Below are 6,000 nucleotides of genomic sequence, written 5' to 3'. Positions count from 1 at the left end.
ATGTTGTTGTGGATTCATCTGTCAGAGGTTCTGGATGGTGGCCACTGGGAGCATTTTTCTGGGGATGAAATTCCTCAGAACTTGGCGGTAAAGTTGGTCACATTGAAGATGGGAGTGGGGTTTTGGATTGGATTTGGAGGGCTCCCTCGAATCAATCTGGATTTTCTGAATCTGTTGCATTTGAAAGCCTAGGGGCACACCATTTGGCTCTAGTAAAATTATTTTCGAACTCTTTGCATTCGATCACTCTGACTATAGGTTAATGGATTTAATTTCATTGACATAGCTCCATTCCTGTAAATTGAATTGCAATGTCTTTTTTTGTCTTATTTTCTTCGTTTAAAATTGAATTGCAATATTTTAAGTAAATCTATGCTGATCATAAAATACCACATGACTGTATTCTAAACACACAATTTCATAATTTCCCTCTTACTGCAAACCAATATAAATAATATTTATCCATTTCCCTATCAGGCGCTACAAAAAAAGCAGCTCACTGTGATGCTGTGATGCTTTGCACTTTTCATTTTGAACGATGACATTCAACAACGCATCTTCAAAGATTGCACAGTGATCGATGGATACACTTCAGACTAAGGAAAAAAAAGATTTGGAGGCCCAATACTGCATTGAATCAAAACTTTTGATAATGAATAAAACAATTATTGTTAATTTAATCAATCTTCCTTTGGTTACTATTTAGTGTCACAATATATATATCATATCCGTGTGTTTGCTATTCACTTAAAATTCTGAGAAGAAGATTGTGAATCATAGCATAACAGATACTTCCAAGTGTTGTCAATGGCCATTACAGATGGTTACACAGTCCAGGTCTGTAATTTTTCTACCAAAGCAACAGTTAAGGATGTTAAGCAGTTTTTCTCATACTGTGGCACAGTAAAGAACATAAAATTAGAGAGGTGGGTGTTGGATTTCTTGACTGAGTTTTATGTAAAAGTGTTGCTTTCCAATTTCTACAATATCTATTGAGCATAATAGTTGTCAACTTGTGTATTATCAAAGTTGCAGAGAAGTGTTCTATTAAGAATATGTTTAGAAATAGAGTGCAGTCACAATATTATTTTTTTGTTGCAATATCTATTGAGCATAATAGTTGTCAACTTGTGTTTTATCAGAGTTGCAGAGAAGTGTTCTATTAATAATTGGTTGAGAAATAGAGTGCAATCACAATATTATTTTTGTGTTATCAAAATTAGAGAAGTGATTAGTTGTCAACTTGTGTTTTATTAGAGTTGCAGAGAAGTGTTCTATTAAGAATTGGTTGAGAAATAGAGTGCAGTCACAATATTATTTTTGTGTTATCAAAATTAGAGAAGTGATTCATGGAAAACTTGTTGGATGTAGTAAGACTTGACATCAATGAGTCAGGAAATATCAAGCCTGGCAGTAGTCCTGGTGTATATTTTTCCTGATAAAACTGGATAACACTAGAGGATTTTCATTGATATACATACTTAAGGTTTGTGTAACAGCGGACCTTAACTGGCCAAAACCAGTGCCTGATTATATTTTTTGGGTGGTGATAGGACAGGGAAGTGGACATAAGTTGCTTTAGTGACTATCAAGGAACCCTATGCTTTAGAAACTGCTATCCTTCTTAGTGTAAGTATGATTTTCTTAGTTTATCAGTGTTTGCAATTGTAAGGTTTAAAGGGTAAATTCTCTGTTGTGATTTTGTTACAAGTGGATTTTGGTTGGGATTTGAATTTGCTATAAAGAGATGGAATTCAAGATGTAACTTTACTGATAGTCACATTCAGATTGACATGGCATTCTGAATATAGTTTTGGTTTTCTGGTAAAAATACAAAAAGTGAAAAAAAATGTAGGTTTCTGATGTTTTTGGCATTTTTGAACCAGGGAGCAACAATCCTAAATCAGGAGGTGTATATAGTGCCATGGGGAGGATCAGAGGAGGCAGTTAATCAATGGGAAAAGAAAATGATAAAATTTCATGAAGAGGGCAACACATTAGGAGTATTTTCATTTACTTATTTTTACTCTTTTATATTTTTTATTTATTTTTATATGTGGAGGAACAATGTTCAAATAAATTTAAGAAGAAATCTATTTCCTCAAAATAGCATTAATACTGCACTTAGATCTAGACCTTTCTTACCCTACCATAGTTGTTCTTGTATCAAATCAATTTTATGGTCTCTGTATATTTGTTTAAATGTCTGATCTTTCAATTCTGTTTTGAGGTCTTTGATAAATGAGTACCATTCATGGGTAAATGACAATACTTTTTTCATGTTCTATAGTTCCAAGATCAATATTGGATCATGTAGATTACCTCAAAGGCCATTTTGGTCAAGGATATTGAGAGTAACATAGAATAAGATTTTACTTGTGAAAGGAAAGGAAAATAATGAAAAACAAATTTCATTTATTTTGACTGTTTTGTAAGAAAAAGTCTTAAATGTAATCTTGCTTTACAAACTCTCTATAAATAACTATTTGCAGAGAAGGAAGATCCTACCCTTTAAATTCTACTTATTCCTGTAGTTTTGTAGAATAGAAGTAGCTTAAAAAGGCCACCTACCTTACCAATGGAGAAAAGTAAAATTTAGATATTACATCAAAATTTAGAAAGTCATACTTCTTAGACTGAAAAATGATTTTCTCAATTAGCCTATGATATTTTGAGGATATTAACATTATTGTTATTGGACAGTTTGAAGTCCTTGATAAGAAACTAAGATTTTTTGTTCCATTTTGCTGACCAAGCAGTAAAAGTGGTTACAACAATGCTTTCAAAAGGTTATACCCTAGGAAAAGATACTTTAAGCAAAGCCAAAGAGTTAGACGAGAAGTATCAAGTGATGGACACTGCTGCAGCAAAAGTGGTAGATTTTGGCAAATTCTTCATAGAGATATCAAAAGAAGCTTTGATTATAGCTGGGCATGCAGCTTGCAACACAGGAACAACAGCTGTCAACAACAGTTATTTTGCAACAGGAGCACTGATGGTTGTTGGGGTTCTTGACAGGGCAGCCAAAGCTAAGCTAATTTTGGTAATAGGAATAATGCAGCAAAGAAGTAGACTTGAAGTATTATGGCACTATCAAGTTAGAACTGTAATGTAGTGGTGTTGGCCTTCAGGTTTATCTGTCTCATAATTAAGTATGTATGTAATGTTGTAAGTTCTTGTCCATAAGGACATGTGAGTGTGTAAGAAACTGCTAAAAATATTTGAAAGCATCTTCTGTAATCATGACCATGCAGCTACGTGGGGTAGAGTCAAAGTCGTTGGTGGGAATGTGTGATATTGTGTAGAATCAAAGTCATTGGTGAGAATATGTGATATTGTGGAATATCTATGACCTACAAATAATATGTCATAAATAAGGATGGTTCAAATGGAAAGATCCCATAGATTAAGGACTCTCTTTAAATTATTTAGGTAGTGTAAATGAAATTTATTAGATAAATTGGTTTCAAATATATGTTATGGAAATGAAATTTAAGAAACAGGGAAAATAAAACCTCGTTACGGTGCAAATATCACCTCTGTGGATTCATCTATCAGAGGTAAGCATTTTCTTGAATGACTATGCTAAGCTTGCAAGGTGTTATACAATTATTGTTGATTGCACCGTGGAGAATAAGGGATTTTTATTAGAAATGCATATGCCTATTTTTCTTCATGATAAGAATGTTTAGATTGCCTTGTATTTCCATTGAATTTCTTTATTTTCTTGTATGATAGTTTATTCAAATAATTTATAGTGATCATTGTGATGATTCCATGATAAGAGAAAAAACTCCAATACTAAAACTTCAATCAAAATTTCCAATATGTCTAAATACATTTGTTGAATGGTGAACTCAAAGACCACAAACATGGCATATCAGAAGATAAATAGATCTAATAATTCAATAACATGAATATAGTGGACAACACACAGTAGTTTGAAACAACAGTTAATATTCTCTTATCCACACAATATAAAACTTACACCGCGTAGTTTGAAACAATAGTTAATATTTTCTTATCCACACAATATAAAAGTTACACCACTGTCGTGAAGGGATTAAAATGGCTTCTCAAAAGCCTGAGGCACCCTCTCAGTAGATTCACTCTACTCATTCTAGCTATATATAAGCCTAACTACAATGCTCTCGCAACTTGACTTGACAAGAAAGGAAACAGAAATTACAAAAATATCTCTCTATCAAAGGAATCATTAGCCAATATAACAAATAATCATTCCTCAAGAGATGTTCCCTACTTAGCATGTGAATCTCCCATCATAAATGGCTCATAATGTGAGAGGTATCGGTCACAACTTTCATATAATATGTCATAAACTTACATTGGTCAGAAATAGAAGATGCCAAGCATCTATATGGAAGGAATTTTCATAGATCTATAAGTCGTCCTGCAAATCTTCAAAACTCATCTGCCCCTTTTTTTAGGAGAACAACTCTGAGCAACCAAACACTGACATTCTGTCTTCACAAGGAAGGTGTTCTCTACCAAGCCTAGCTTCTCTCTCAGAATCTTAACATCCCCTTTGCAAAGGGTTTCATTAGAATGACAACAACCCGCATTTAAAGCATTTCTCCACCCCTCTCCTAATTAGAAATACAATTTTGTGTTCTCTACTAATTTTCTCCACACCCATTTAATCTAACAATGGACATAGAGCATGTATATTTATACCTGTGTGTTGGAAATACCATTTTATACTTTAATGTTTATTATTTTTGTTTTATTATTATTACTTGAATTTCTTCTTAACAAGTGGTTGTGTTTCTTTTGGTTTTAGTGAAAGCATGGGCTCCAATGTTGGCTCTCTTATTATGGAGTATAATTCATCTTTGAGAATTTTTCAATTATTAAATTAGGTTAGTCAATTGCTTAAAATATTAAATTTATTTCAAAAAAATTTGTTACTTTATAGTTTAGACACTGGCTTGAAATATTAAACGTATCCCAAAATGTTTTTGTTACTTTATAGATAAGGCGTAGATTTCTTGGCTCTATGATGAAAATAATGAAGGGAAAATACATGTTAATCTATTACTTGTGCTCTTTGACTGAAAATACACGGTGAGAGAAAAATGCATATTATGCTAATTGAGGAATGTTTTTCTCTTGTCAAACTTATAATATTGTATTTAACACACTAACACTTTACATCAATGAACTAACAATATTCATGATGAAAATAGCAATATGGAAGATTTATCTGCACAATGAAAAAGGCAATATGGGAGATTCCAATCACGTTCCAAGGCATTTTTTAAAATGTGGATGTGACGAAAGGTTGTTATGGAAGGTGTTTTTTGTATATGGGAAATTTCTTGATCATTGTGTATAATCCTAATGTTGATAGATATGTCTACTAAGTGGTTCCAGTTAATGGGGCATTGATTTAAGCGTTCAATATATTTTTATTCTTTATAAAGTATTCTTTTTTTGTATTTGTGTTCTTCAATTTATGCCTTACGGCGTTTCCTTTGCAACATCTAGTGAAAATGATAGTAACTTTCAAGGTCCATTACCTATTCAGCACTACATTAAAATAAATTTCACGGCCTTCAAAACACTCGAATTAAAAATAAGATTTAATAGAACTTTTTAATATGAAAGATTTTCTATCTTAAAAATAAAAGTTGTGAAAATTTCATTTGTTGATTTTGTCGTCCATGCGTTGAATGCCGTGTTGCCAGTGTAATTTTCAAACATGATCTCTGAGACCAATTCACATTTGTATCTGTTATTCGGTTGCCCGTTGTCATTTTCAAACACAATCTCTGATACCAACACTCATTTCGAACCGTTATCAGTTGTATTTTTCAAACGTAATTTCTAACACCAACCCTCATTTGGATCCATTACCCTTGTTGTCACTTGCGATTTTCAAACATGATCTCTTACACCAACCCTTATTTGGGGAGTCACCTACCAAGGCAGAGGAATTGCCCGGACAGTCAAAAGTGGCTAGAATTCGGGCAAAAATGT

The 6,000-nt window shown here is 32.9% G+C and overlaps 1 pseudogene; it reads left to right on the top strand.

Moving 5' to 3' along the window:
- The first annotated feature begins 807 nt into the window (after window positions 1-807).
- LOC149259086 (binding partner of ACD11 1-like) lies at window positions 808-3,152 on the top strand (annotated as a pseudogene).
- The last annotated feature ends 2,848 nt before the right edge of the window (window positions 3,153-6,000 follow it).

The sequence above is a fragment of the Pinus tabuliformis genome, chromosome 6 (assembly GCF_031772625.1).
Source record: "Pinus tabuliformis cultivar Carrire ecotype Pingquan chromosome 6, CPIR1, whole genome shotgun sequence".
Lineage (NCBI taxonomy): Eukaryota > Viridiplantae > Streptophyta > Pinopsida > Pinales > Pinaceae > Pinus > Pinus tabuliformis.
This window is presented reverse-complemented; position numbering and strand designations above follow the sequence as displayed.